At 45.4% G+C, this 15,203-nt stretch overlaps 1 protein-coding gene across 2 annotated transcripts in view; it reads left to right on the top strand.

Annotated features, from left to right (window-relative positions):
• Positions 1–15,203, top strand: part of BDP1 (BDP1 general transcription factor IIIB subunit) — a 1,097,554-nt gene that overhangs the window by 363,461 nt on the left and 718,890 nt on the right. The gene's annotated exons all lie outside the window — the stretch shown is intronic.

Here is a 15,203-nt window from a genome sequence, read left to right as displayed (position 1 = left end):
CCTGCTGCAGATTGTGAGGACAGATTGTTACATTTTACCTTTATAACTGGGGTTTATCGCTCTTAGTTACAGTAATCAGATAAATCTTTAAAGTAGTCTCTCTGGGATGGTGATCCAGAGGAGAAGTTACTCTTTTTCATCCAACTTTGACTAGTCAAACATTATTACTCAAGCTATGGCAAACCTGTTGACTGAAATATTTGTGCAGTTGATCATGTCTACTGTGTATTTACTATCTGCAATGCGAGATATGCCAGAGGGTTGTGATAGCTGATTTTTGTTCTTTCAAGAGACTGGCAAAAATGACAAATTTTTCCCTTTGGGAGGTGGAGGGGGAGGGTGCCTAATTCTCCCACATATAGACTATTCAGGATGCTTCTCTACTTCAACTGCTAAAAAGCTACAAACATGGTAAGACATATAATTAGTATTGAAGTAACAATATTTAATTGACCATGGCTTCTTTGGCAGTACTGTCCCCCTCTAGTGGCAGATCATTTGCCTCACAGTCTGACTAAAGCACCAAAGCAACCCTCTACCACCAGATATACTGTTGGTGACAAGAGCACAGCCTTCATAATCAGTGCCTACTCCATTCCCAAATTCCTTATCAGATAGGTCCCTCTTGAAGACATCTACATTGGCAACAACCTCCACCTTCTTGTGGAAGACTTCAGCCTTGTTGATGATAGCCTTGTTAACAACAAAGACTCCCTCTCAGAGAACCAAATCTGAGATTAAGAGAAACTACTACTTCCGCCTTGCCAGTAGCAACTTTCTGACCCTGACTGGATCCCCCCCCCCCCTCACCCCAGTTGACTACTTTCTCATCGACCAGCAGAAGAATAACCTCTGCCAAAGTTCTTTCCTTGGCTGTGGCTACAGTTTCTCGAGCACTAACTTCTTGTTCTGTTTTATTGGCCAGTTCTGTGGTGACATACCTCCCATTTTAAAATTCCTTGGAAACCAATTCTGATGACATGATGCAGTTCCCAGATGAAGAGGGTGAAGGCATTCATTAAATGTGGGCTTATTGTTTGGAGGTGCTCCTTGAGCACTTGTACATTCACTGGATGTCCTCAGTGTATGATGAAAAGCGAGGCCTATTTCTATCTCTGTCAGTCAAGATTTACCACAACCCAGAGCCAGCATAACCCAGGTTTCTAGGGACGTTCTAAACTCCTTAAGGGAATTGTTAGAAGAGATTACCCATCAGTCTGTCTGTCTTATCTAACCTGTTGCAATGGAGTCTCATGGTGATGAGATAAGTTAAAGGGCACATACACAAAAAAAGTTCCTATAATTCCTAATCATACAACCATAGTTTCACGATTTTTATAGATTTACTGAAGTGAGTTTTTTCCTGGTGTAAAGAAGACTGATCCGTAGTTTATTAACAAGGACACTGAATGATTTTCTTCCCCATCTAGTCAGTTTACATTAGGGAGCAATAAAATGTTTGACTGATTCACATCTTACGCTTTGGTTAGGGGAGTATCTAGTAAAGTACTGTGTCAAGTATGAGGGATGAGCTGGATGAAAAATCTTATGTAAAATGCAGACAGTCTTAAAGGTGATACTTTTACAGAAGAGCAATCCAGTTCTTTAGGTTTGTCAGGCATTAATTAAAATTTGTGTATTTTGAAGATACAGCTAGCTGTGACATGTTGTACATGTGGGAGTTCAAGTACACATTTTGATGTGAGAACCAGAAAAGTAAGTTACTTACCTTTGGTAATACTCTTTCTGATGGATGCATCTAACTGCAGATACTTCACCTTGTAAATATCCCCAGGATCCAGAAACTCAAAGCAGCACTCCTGTGTGATGGTAGGTTGCTTCCTGTGACTCAGCTATGCCACTATATTCTGGAAGTGACGAGCGAAACTGCATATAAGCAACACCCATGGGTGCTGACATTTGTTTTCCTTTCTGCACCTTCAGACATGGATCGTAGCTATGCTCCTCTTTTCCTCTTTTATTCATCTGTTAAAGAAAATGTCTTCTTCTTTAAAAAAAAATCCAATGTGCAAGGGTTTAAACCTTGTAGGGATTGTCGAAGACAGATGTCTGTGACAGATCCCCACAAGGTGCTCTTGTAGTGTTTAGGTTCAGCACATGACTCCGGGATGTGCAACAAATGCACCCAAAGGAACTCTAAAGCCTCCTTAGTACCCGAGATTAAGCTCTACATTGCAAAACTCCACTTTTTGGGCGAAGCTGAGAGTGGGGACATGCTCCTGAAGTCATTCCCACAACATATCTTCATTACTGTCGAAGTCTTTAGGGAAGCCTAAGAAGAAACACAGGGTCCAAGTGGCACTCAACCATGTCCTACCACTCTCAATCTCCAGAGAAGGCTCAGTGGTGTCGCTGAACCTCTAGGTCTTGCTCCCTTTCCAACAAAGAGCTGATTCCAGACTTGCTCCTTTAGCATCCTGACTTTTTGGGTCCATCAGTGATGTTGCAGATTGAAGCTTTTAAGGAGGCCATGCTACACATCGTCTGCATAATTCCACCTCCCTCTGGTGTTACATCTGGGCATCAAGGATCTGCAGGGGCCTCCAGTCGGGTTACTACTGGTAGATCTGTCCTCTGCCCCGTCTGTTCCCATTGAACCCACTTTGGATTTCATACTGGTGTCGGTCTTTACAGACTTCAATATCTGATGTGGAACTCTGTACCGGTCCCTTGAATATCGATTTCAGCACTTGGCGCTGAAGGAGAATCCTATAATGGGAGTACCTGGCACATGGACATGCAAGATTCCAGTGGGTTGGATAAAAACCGAAGTGCTTACTGAGGTCCTCAGCCTGGTCTTGCACCTTCTGAACCTCTTCTACCTTTCAATGATGCTATCACTGATGCTCTTACATGCTTGTCAGCAAAGCCAAGTTCTACCCTGCCGTTCAGTCAACAGGTTGTATGTCATGATAGACCTGATCCAGATGACCCTGATTTTATTTTTTTAACCCAGCATCCACCACTTGAGAGTTTGGCTGTGCAGGTGTCCACCAGCAGAGTAAACCTAAATGCCTTTTCAACTACTCCTGACAGAGTCTCAGTGTATGGAAGTCTTTGACTTTACACCCACGCACTCTCTGACCTGGTTAGTGAAATCTTACCGGCAGTCCCAGAAGCCTTGTGGACTTTTTTGGCCCAAATCATCCAGGATGACTGGGATCTGGCAAAATTAGTCATCCACTTGAGCCTAGACACCACTAGTTGTATAGGAAGTGGTATTGGGCCAAGTGTAGTGCTCAGCCATCACTCATGGGTGAGATCTGCAGACTTCTCTGGGGGCATCCAGCCATCCCTAATGGACATGCCCTTTGCAGTACCTGCCTTTTGGCCGGAAGGCGGACTTGTCCCTAAAGCTTTTTAAAGAGAGCCGAGCCATGCATGCTCTTTTGGCTTTTTGGTATCAGTAAAAAAAAAAAACACCCAACAGATTCATCCTTTTCAGGGATATGCCTGGGACTTAGCATATCAAAAGCGTCAGGCTCTGCCACCCGTACAACAGGCCTCCCAGCATTTGAGGTCAGTGCTGTGGGCCCAACGGGCAACGACCAGGCCATCAGTGGCAGCGTACGTCTCACCTCCTCTGAATGGTGGCATTGGACCTTCGGGACTCTATTTTCTGCCACATACTTCTAATTGCAGTGAATATCCACAGGTGTCAGACTGGATCTTTAAACTTTTGAATCGGTTTCCTCGCGCTTTGGTGAGTGGTGTCTTGTGGCTCCACAACAGATCCATCCTACCCAGGATAGAACATCGGGCCCCTGTATAGATATGCGCTCGCTGGTGTCAGATTGTTTGTTTTCACAGTTACTGACGGTGATCCTACGATTTAAAATCTTGTCAAACCTAACAAAGATTTTTTTTTCTTACAAATCCTACGGTGTGCAGTTTGTCACCCCCTAAAACAAACAGGGTCAAACTGTGTTATGTCTGCAAGTGACAAAGTTTGGTTACTAACATCTATGGCGACTGTCTTGGGTGCCTCAGCACCAAAACTGTGCGACTACTGTGCCAAAAGGAAGACCATTCAGGATTGAGAGGCCAATCTTGCCATCGCTGATCTCAGGAAGTCGAATATGCGATCTTGGTCAAAATCAGAAGTGTAGACTCTCTTTCAATACAGAGTCATGTTCATGACCGGTTGTCAATGTCGCAGGCTCAGGTAAGTCTAAAAAAATCACAAAAAAACATTTTAAAAATCCAAGCACGGTGTTCCTTCGTTCTGACACTCTCATCATTCAGAGTTGTGCAGTGCTCCAGACATCTCCAACACTTCGACTGGTCCTGAGCTAGCTCAGTCCGCAATGGACAGCGATACCACAACAGCTCCATGAGCTTCACCAGGATATGGATAGAATATTTGGTGCCTCACCAGGTTCCACTGGAGCGCTTTCGAGCCCCATGAATCCAAGGTAGATGCTAGTCAAATTCCTGCAGGAGGATCCCTCCCCATCACCGACTGCTCCACTCAACCTCGACCCAAGATTGTCCCTTGTTCGGATTCAGCTCACAACCACTTCCAACCCTGCCTCTCGCCCCCATTCTACCAGTTCCTGAGGCTGTCTCTACGCCCAATGTCACCTGTGGCACAGAGACCGAATGCCACATGGTTAAGATCCTGATGCAGGGCCTGACCTCACAGATGCCGGACTTAGATATAAATCCGCCACATATCCCCCGACATTTTGCCCATTCAACCGAATTATACAGCACATGGCGATGATGATCAGGGTGAAACTTATTATGATAATGGGGGTGTTTTTGAAGACCTACAGGGCGCCGGGGCTCTTGACACATCCCCAAATATTGGTCTGTGCTAACATAACCTGCTGTAGCAACAGAGGACTCCGCCTCATTTTCAACAGTTATCAGGAGAGCTGCAAAAGTCTTAGACTGCAGCAGTCAAAAATGATGTCCCTTCTGAAGTCCTCATCCCCACACAAATAAACCAGAAACCTCCTCTGCACTTCAGTGAGGCATTGACCGATGTGTCGGTGGGCTCCTGGGCAAAGGCTGGATCGGTTCTCCAGGTCAGTAGGCAAATGGCAAAGTGGCCTAGACCTGCTCTTACAGATCAAGATTTTCTTCCTTAACATCCCACCCTGGAGAGTTTAGTAATGCAGAAATCCACCATGCCATCTAAACCTGTATGCCTTCTCAATAATTCCTCTGGCTAAATAGTCAGAGTGAATGGAAATATTCACAAAACGTATGCTTTGCCTGCCAGCCTTGTCTCCTGGGCAGTATTTACATGGTATTCACGCGTACTGTGTGACAGATTGACAGAGGTTTTGCCAGCTGTTTCGGTTGACATTCAAGTCACATTACAGCGACTAATCTCGAACAGTCAGGAGACAGCGAATACACCATCAGGTTTGTCCTGGATATGACCAACTGTCTGGGTAGGGCAAGTTGGCACCAGTTTGGTGCTAAGACATCGTGCCTGGATGAGCTTTTCATGCCTTGCTTCAGATGCCCAACAGTCCCTTATGGGCATGCCATTCAACAGTTCTCATCTGTTTAGAGCAAAGGTGGACTCAGCCTTGTACCGTTTTGAAGGGAGCAAGGCCACAGCTTGCTGGCTATGCCTAGCTCCACCTGCCTGTCAGTTTCCCCAGACCACTCAACTTTTTTGAGGCTTTGGGCATGATTACCAGGAGAGACACCAGCAACAGCAAGCCTCCAAATCCTTTCAATGTAGAAGCAGGAGAATAGGCTGCCAGCATCCAGGTCCCCAGGGTCAATGCTCTACCCACCCCTACAGCCCCATTCCACAGCCCCCGCAAAATTTGCCCTTGGCTGCACATGATCACCTAGAACATCACATCTGACCAATGCGTGCTCCAGATCATGGAACATAGCTACCCCTATCCTTTCTCTCTATTCGTCTAGAATTGCCACCCACACCGCAACCCCTCCCAGAGGACCACTTGTCTGTACTCCAAGGAGAGGTTGTGGCTTTCTTGCCTTAAAGAAGCAGTAAACAGGGTGCGGGCATAAGTGGTTGCTACTCCCATTAATTTCTGGTGCCAAACAAGGATCGAGGTTCTGTCCAGTCCTAGATATTCACCCTCAAATCCTTTTCCTTTAGAAAGACAAGTTCAAAATGCTCATCCTGGCCCAAGTTCTGACTGTCTTGGAGCCAGGAGATAGGATGGTGGCATTCAACTTGCAGGACACCTTTTGTCACATCCCCTTTGGGCAGTCACACAGCTGTTATCTGCGGTTTCAGGTATGCAATGAGCCCTTTCAGGTATTCGTGTTCCTTTTTGATCTGACCAGTGCACCTTGCATGTACATAAAAGTAATAGCGGTGGTCGCAGCTTATCAGCAGGTGGTTGGAATGCAAATGTTCCCATATCTCTATGAGTAGTTGTTGAAGGCTGGCTAACCTCAAGTGGTTGTAAACCACCTTGAGATGACAGCTGACCTGTTGAAATTGTTGGCTTTTTCCATCAGTGTACTGAAGTCACATCCGACTCTCTCACTTTGGGCTCTACTTTATTGAGTCATCCTGGCTATTGTCTTTTCTGAGCCACCCTTCTGCCTCAACGAGTCCAGGACATTCATGCATTGATTTGGAAGTTTTGACCTGCAGCCTGGGTCTCAGTGATATTGGCTCTGAGGCTTTTTGGCCTCCGGCATCCTGCTCTGGACCACACCAGGTGGCACATTTGAAATCTGCAGTTGGCTCGGAAGTCTTTGTGGACTCAGCACCAAGGCAATCTGTCCGGTTCCATTCAGGTTTCGAAGGAGACTTTGAAAGACATGTAGTGGAGGCTCCTTAACATATATATATATATATATATTATTACTGTAGGTAAGTAACTTCTTCAAATCACTGTCCAGTTCGCCCACAGATGCTACCAACAATTCAAGGTGGGCCACAAGTACTCAGTTTTCTGCTCTCTCTTTCAGCCTCACTGTTGCCCCTTGGGTGTTCATTAAGGTGATGGCAGTGGTTGCAGCAAACCTTCGGAGATCGGATATACTAGTCTTCACCTACCTGAGCGACTGGTTGTTGAAGGCAGGTTTGCACAGCCAGTCGTGGAGCACCCCCAACATCGGTAAACCTCCTGATAGCGTTGAGGTACACTATCAACCTGCTGAAGTCACACTTTACTCCTTTGCAGAGGCCTCCTTTCATCAAAGCTATCTGGGATAGAGTGTGTTTTGTGCCTTCCCTCTGGATCAGAGAGTCCAGGACATTCAGGTTATGATCCTGATGTTTCAGCTTCAGCCATGGGTCTCAGTGAGAGTGACTCTGGTGCTTCTTGACCTATTGGTCTTCTGCATCCTGCTTATCAACTACGCCACTTGCAGTGGGATCGGAAGCCTCGGTGGGCCCTGCAGGAATAGAACAGTCAGATTCCTTTTAGGTTTCGTAGGAGACTACAAAAATTTGCAGTGGTGGCAGCTGCTCAACTGCTGTTAGTCAGACACCACCACCATCATGTTACACTGCAACAAGCAAAGCAGGGCGGGGTCGTTGACTCTGTACCTCTGGAAGCAGCTGGAATACCAGGGGATTTTTCAGCGCGCCATTGAGAAGTATCTCTAAATACCAGGGTTGGCTAACTCAGCTGTCGTTGCCTAGCGGATCACGAATGGTAGTTACACCAAGAGGCTCTTCTCTTCTGTGAATGGAGAGAACCTTTGCTTCATCTTTTCGCCACTACTGAGATCATGCAACTGCATGTTGGAGTTTCCAAGGTGTCTCTTACTCAGAGACATATTCTACTTAGATTGAAACTCTGGACTCCTGTATGCCTTTCATCAGATATTTCCTGCCCGAGTTCTGAAGAAGAGGCACAGTCAGGCCCAAGTCAACCTAGTTGGCAAGGGGAGTGTGGTATCCTGACCTCCAGGGCATCGGCATCTGTTCTCCGATAAGGCTGCACCTTAGGTAAGATCTCCTGTCACATCAACAGGGCAGAGTCCTGCAGCCAAGCCTGTGCAATTTCTACCTCCATTCTTGGAGATTGCTCAGTGGAGTTGGCTGCGTTTGACGTTCCTCCAGAAGTTGCCAGTGTCATCTTGGCAGCCAGTTGTCCTGCAGCTAAATCTGTGTATGATTGTTGTTGAGACAGGTTTGTGGCTTGGGGCGGCTCCCACTAGATTGACCCACTTCAGGCCAAGCTTTCTGAAGTGTAGCTTTTTGAATTGTCCTTGGCCCAGTAAGGCCTTGCCTTGTGCATTTGTAACCCGTTCTCTGCCAGGCCTTTTCCCCGTCCTGTGCTGAGCCTTTTTTGGCTATTTGGAGTAGTTCGCGCTTAAGCCCTCATAACCTTTTGTCCACATAAGCTGTACAGGCCAAATTTGCGTCCTTCCTTTTTCCAACATCCTAAGGATTCTATAGGTACCCAGACTTTGTGGGTTCCCCTGGAGGAGCTTAGAAATTAGCCAAAATACAGCTGACATGGGGAAAAAAGGGCTGCAGAAGAAGGAAGTGTCCCCCCTTCCCAACTAGCCCTCCCAAGCCCCCACCCCGACCCCTGGTAAATGGCATCAACAAAAGGTTTGCAGTGCTAAAATCACCATTTTCCCAGCTTTCAGAAACAGGCAGACTTGAATCAGAAAAACACATTTTTCAACACAATTTTGGATTTTAATGGGACATTGTTGGGATGTGTCCTTAGTGCACCTCGCGCAACAGGACAAAGGGAATGTGGAATGGGGGAAAAACAATGTTGGGGTTTGTTTGTGTGTTACGCAGCAGTTGTAACGTGGAGACTGAAGCGGGAGGATGGAGGTAGAAGCTGTTAATTGGTACCTTGAAATAAAGCAACATTTCACCAAACTCCTGTGCATGACAACCGTACCTTTCAGTGGTGATGAGGGTCGAAGTGCCGACTACATGTGAAGGCAATGTGAAGAATTATTTTCAGCTTCTCCTTCCGTTGGCGTTTCCTCTCCATTTCCGAAGGCATCTTTAAAGTAGGACCGCTTCCCGCCGTCGACGTCCCTCTCATCTTCCAAGTGGAACTGCTTCCCGCTGTTGACGTGCCTCAGGGAGAGAGTAACATTTCGAGAAACTCTCTCCCACCCCTATGTAAGTACGTCATTGCGTGTCTAGTGTGCGCGTAAACTGGCAGCCATATTACTGTAGGCCTGGGACAGCGTGTCACGGTGACACGCACACCTTCAGCGGCCATTTTGAAGTCTCCGCATTAGGAAAATTAGACCGCGCATCTTCATTCGACCACATCATATAAACTACAGCGCGTCACGGTGACACGCACACCTTACTTTTCTCAATTTTCAAGCCCATCTACATATGGGAGCACGCATTTACCGACACATTACTGGAATTTGTACCTGCGTGTCACGGTGATACGCACACCGTTCGGTTGTTGTATTGAAGCGCTGTGGTAATAACATCACCAATGCAGCAATCTATTTCTCCGCCGCCTCCTTTTGTTCCTAATCCGGGCTCTTCTGACGCAGATTGGGAACAATGGAAAGAGGCATTTAAGGCATAGTTTGATGCTCTTGAGGGTGAAACTTTCCCCCACAAGAGAAAATATGCAATCTTAAGGCATTGCCTAGGCAACGAAGGGCGGAAAAGTTTGAAATATATACCGAAAGTAACTGTATTAACTATTGAAGGTAGGTGACGATGTTGAAGATGAGTATGGCACTGCTATTAAGTCTATGGACGTAAGATTTAAAAAGTGCAGAAACGTCACTCTAGAAAGGCACAAATTTTACAAAAGAGACCAAGCCGAAGGAGAATCTGCATCCAGTTATGTTGGAGCCTTGAGACTCTTGGCAGTTTCATGTGAGTATAAAGAATTTGAAGAAGAAATGATAAAGGATCAGCTAGTGGAAAAAACTAACAACAAGAAATTACAGGAGGCTTTATTATCTACTCCAAATTTAACTTTACAAAAGGCATTGGAAATTGCCACCAGAATAGAAAGCACTGTTTCGTTCAAGGAACAAATGTTAGTCTCAGATGTTATGTTATGTTATTGAGACTTATATTGCGCCAGCTACCCGGAGGCCTCATAGCGCTGATCAGTTTGAAAGTTTAGAACATACTGGAGGAATCTCAAACTTCCCTGGAGAGGGGGAATTTAGAAGAATTTAGAATAGCCAGGTTTTAATGGTCTTCCTAAATTCTGCCTCCTCATTCATCATGCGAATATCCGTGGGTAGGGAGTTCCAAAGTCTGGCTCCCTGGTACTTCAGGGATCTTCCTCCCCATGATGTTCTCTTTACTTTGGGTACCACTACCAGGGCTTTAGAGGCCGATCTCAAAACTCTTGTGGGTGTATATAGTGAAATTAATGATTTTAGATAATGAGGATCCTTTTTATATAGAGCTCTGTGGAAGAAGCAAAGAGCCTTAAACTTTATCCTTTTTGCCACTGGAAGCCAGTGCAGCTCAATCAGAGTTTTTTTAGCTGATGTGGTCCTGGGCAGATTAAGGAGCAGACGTGCTGCAGCATTTTGTACCACCTGTAGTTTAACCACATAACCTGGAGATCCCAAAAAGAGGCTGTTTCCATAATCTAATCTGGATAAAATCAGGGCTTGTACGGCCAATCTTCTGGCCAATGGCGGAAGCAGACAAATAATCTTCCTTAGTAGCTTAAGAGCTTTTTTTTGGGGGGGGGGGGTGGGGGGTTTAAGGAGGGTAAGTAATCTAAATGTATTACTGGTCCTATATTTTTAGCAGGGTTGGCCACTTTTCCTAAAAACAATTTCTGACTTTTCTTCGTTGAGTTGCAGCCTGCTTTCTGTCATCCAGGCAGCAATCGCTTAGAGACAGACAGGCAGGCAAGGCCGAGTTGTCCGCCTCCTTATTGGGGGAGAAGGAAACCACCAGCTGTGTGTCGTCCGCATATGACACCAGGGATACCCCAAAGGGGGGACATGTAAATGTTGAACAGAGTGGGACTCAAAGATGAGCCCTGCGGAACTCCGCATAAAAGTTTCAACTGGGCTGAGAAAAAAGAACGATCCAGGACTTGAAAGGTTCTATTTTGTAAGAACGAGCTTAACCATTTAAGCGCCCTTCCTTTAATCCCACTATTTCCCATTCTTTGAATGAGTAGATCATGATTGACCGTATCAAATGCCACGCTCAAATCTAGCATTATTATTACAGTTGCCTGAACTTGGTCCATTCGTTTTCCTGCTTCTTCCGTAACCACAGTCATGGCAGATTCAGTGTTGTGGCCCGGTCTAAAGTCCATTTGAGTTATATGCAAAATCTTATGTTCTTCCAGAAAGCGCGATAGTTGTGTATTTACGTGCTTATCAATAAGTTTTGCCATCATGGGAAGGAGCGAGGTAGGCCTGTAGTTTTTAAAGACCGCTCCATTTAGATTAGGCTTCTTTAGAAGGGGCTTGACCACTGCATGTTTCCAGGAGTCCGGCACCATCCGACTTTGTAGCGAGCTGTTTAACAGCTCGGTTATTACTGGATTTAGCGCTACTCTTCCCTGCATAATAATATGGGGAGGTGCGGGATCAAGTGGAGAGCCTGATTTTAATTTACTTAGGAGCCCCAAAGTTCCTTCCTCGGAGATGGGAAGAAAACTCTGTAAAACATTGTCACCTTCCTTCTTCTCCATCGCATGCCCTGCGACTCCCCCTACTTCCCCTGAGAAGTTTTCATAGATGTCCTCAATCTTCTTTAAGAAGAAGGAGGCAAAATTGTTACTATGTTCTTCTGAAGCTTCCATTGCTTCCGGGCATGCAGGAATATACAATAGCTCCTTGAGCACACCAAAATGTTCTTTAGGAGATCCTGCTGCCTTTTTAATTTTATCTCCATAAAAGGTCGCTTGGGCTAATCTGATCTCCTTCTGGTACAACCTAATTGAACCTCTGTACTCTTCTCTGTCCTCCTTCTTTAGTGAGTTCCTCCATTTCCTTTCAATCTTCCTACAGTTCTTCTTTAATGCCATTAAGTGGTTATTGAACCAGGGAGCCTTCCCTCCCTTCTTTTGCCCAGAGAGGGATGTATAGGGCAGCACTCTGTCCAGACTATCAGAGATCCACTCATTAAAAGAGGTAGGGTCTATCTGCCGGTCCCTCATAAAATATGTTTTATTTCTATTCAGTGAATTGACCCATTCTGTTGTCTTTAGTTTATTCCACTTGTTAATCTTACTGTTGGAGTGGTGGTGGTATCCAAACCTATTAGTTATATTAGCCTTTAAAGTGATTAAAAAATGATCGATCGGACCATGCTACAGGGGTAGGGGGTAGTGCGACCAACGATGAAAGATTACTAAACACCAGGTCTAAAGTATGCCCTTTCTCCTGTGTGGGGCCTCTGATCAATTGGTGTAATCCCAGAGCTTCCAGATCATTCACTAACCGCTTAGTTGCCATCAGTTCTAAATTATCAACTTGGATATTAAAATCTCCTAATAAAGTAAAATTCGGCCTATTGCAAATGAGACTTGCCATCCGCTCTGGTAATAGGTTCAGGAATTCATCATAAGTCCCCGGGGGCGGTAGAGTAGTACTCCTGTAAATGTAAACGTAGGATTGAAGGTAATGGAAAAAATCATTCCCTCACACCCTGCGAGGTCAAGGGGACTATAGTTAAAAAGAAAATCTTGTTTAAAAATAATTGCTATTCCCCCTCCTTTCCCTTTATCTCTATCGGTTCTTGCTATCACATACCCTTTGGGTACTGCAAGAGCTAAATCCGGCCCTGAACCCTCATGGAGCCACGTTTCTGTCAAAAAGAGAGCATCTGGTGCTCCCTCGCTCAGCAAGAGATTTATGTCTAGTTTGTGTGCTGGCAGAGAGCGGCAATTTATTAGCTGAATCCTCACATTATATTTGGAGGGTTCTGCCTGATCTGAGTCAGGACCCATAGGCTTTTCCAGAGTCCAATCACATCTAGGGCAGGACCATGACTCCCTCGCATCGCTGGGACAAATGTAGCAGCCCTCTCCTACTCTTTTCCTAAGGTCCTTTAGCGCACCTGATGAATAGGTAAAGGTATCTGGACTTACCATACTTAATTGATGCAGGGGGGTGGCCCCTAGCCCCGTCCTGGCGTGGACGGGCGCAGACGGGCTTGCCTTCGGCGCGCAGACGGCGCGCCCGCTCCGCGGACGCCGGGACCGGTTTTATTAAAGCTGGGAACCGGTCAACTAGACCGCCAACCCCCCAAGATGGCGGACCTCCGTGGGCCTCTACAGTGTGGTAAAAATGGCTGCCCCTTAAAAACCGAACTTCATTAGAAATTCAATACAATTTTAAAAAGATGTTTAAAAACTTTGCAATAAAATGTGCTAATCGGCTGACCTTAAAAAACCAATGGTCAGGCCAGGAAAATGCAGTCTGACCAAAAGTGCAGTGCTCCTTCTCCTAAATAAATCGTAGTTTCCTCTTGTTCACATCAACTTTTCCACCTGTTTCAATTTTTCCCCACACCTTAGTTCCCTCTTCCTCCCACTCTCCACTACCAGTTTACATGAATTCAACCACTTTAAAAACCTTAAAAATCCGATCTCCAGCCCGGACGCGGGGACCGGTTTTATTAAAGCTGGGAACCGGTCGACTAGACCGCCAACCCTCCAAGATGGCAGACCTCCGTGGGCCTCTACAGTGTGGTAAAAATGGCTGCCCCTTAAAAACCGAACTTCATTACAAATTCAATACAATTTTAAAAACATGTTTAAAAACTTTGCAATAAAATGTGCTAATCGGCTGACCTTAAAAAACCAATGGTCAGGCCAGGAAAATGCAGTCTGACTAAAAGTGCAGTGCTCCTTCTCCTAAATAAATCGTAGTTTCCTCTTGTTCACATCAACTTTTCCACCAATTTCAATTTTTCCCCACACCTTAGTTCCCTCTTCCTCCCACTCTCCACTACCAGTTTACATGAATTCAACCACTTTAAACACCTCCAAAATCCGATAACAGGAATCAAACCCCACGATCAGATTTATTTGCTGTAAAACCTAAATACAAAAAAGGTAACAAGAAGGGTGAGAGTACTTAACAATCTACCTGGTGGAAAAACTGAGAAAAAATTTTAGAAACCTTTAGAATGTTACAGATGTGGCAGCACTTCCCATTTGGGCAATGCTAAACTTTGTCCGGCCGTTGATAAAATGTGTGCCAAGTGTTATAAAAAAGGTCATTTTGCGAGAGTGTGCAAATCAAACAAGGTTAATTATGCTGAAAGACCTAATCCCAACCGGGTTAACAGCGTGGTTACTAATAATTGTATTTCTTCCAGTAGCGATGAAGGGGAAGTATTTATGGTGCAAGAGAACGAGATAAAGATTTCTTACAAAAAAAGACTGTTCTGTTCGGTGGAAATAAATGGTGTTCAAGTCCAGATGATAGCCAATTCTGGGTCACCATTCACACTCTTGAGTGAGAATAAGTGGATCGATTTGTTTAAAGGTCATGGAGCTACTTTAAATCAGTCACGTATTCAGCCAACAGGTTATGGAGGTAATTCTATTGATGTCTTGGGGGAATTTCAAGCTGAGCTCAGGTTGAAGAGCAATATCATACGGGCGATGTAGGAAAGTACCATCTTGCCTGGCATGTTACCCCCATATTTCACTGTATATATGTTGTTTTAGTCTATGTGTCAGTGGGACCCTGCCAGGCAGGGCCCCAGTGCTCATAAGTATGTGCCCTGTATGTGTTCCCTGTGGGATGCCTAACTGTCTCACTGAGGCTCTGCTAACCAGAACCTCAGTGGTTATGCGCTCTCTGCTTTCCAGATTTGTCACTAACAGGCTAGTGACTAAATTTACCAATTCACATTGGCATACTGGTACACCCATATAATTCCCTAGTATATGGTACTGAGGTACCCAGGGTATTGGGGTTCCAGGAGATCCCTATGGGCTGCAACATTTCTTTTGCCACCCATAGGGAGCTCTGACAATTCTTACACAGGCCTGCCAGTGCAGCCTGAGTGAAATAACGTCCACGTTATTTCACAGCCATTTACCACTGCACTTAAGTAACTTATAAGTCACCTATATGTCTAACCTTCACCTGGTGAAGGTTGGTTGCAAAGTTACTTAGTGTGTGGGCATCCTGGCACTAGCCAAGGTGCTCCCACATCGTTCAGGGCAAATTCCCCGGACTTTGTGAGTGCGGGGACACCATTACACACGTGCACTGTACATAGGTCACTACCTATGTACAGCGTCACAATGGTAACTTCGAACATG

The sequence above is a fragment of the Pleurodeles waltl genome, chromosome 1_1 (assembly GCF_031143425.1).
Source record: "Pleurodeles waltl isolate 20211129_DDA chromosome 1_1, aPleWal1.hap1.20221129, whole genome shotgun sequence".
Taxonomy (NCBI): Eukaryota; Metazoa; Chordata; class Amphibia; order Caudata; family Salamandridae; genus Pleurodeles; species Pleurodeles waltl.
This window is presented reverse-complemented; position numbering and strand designations above follow the sequence as displayed.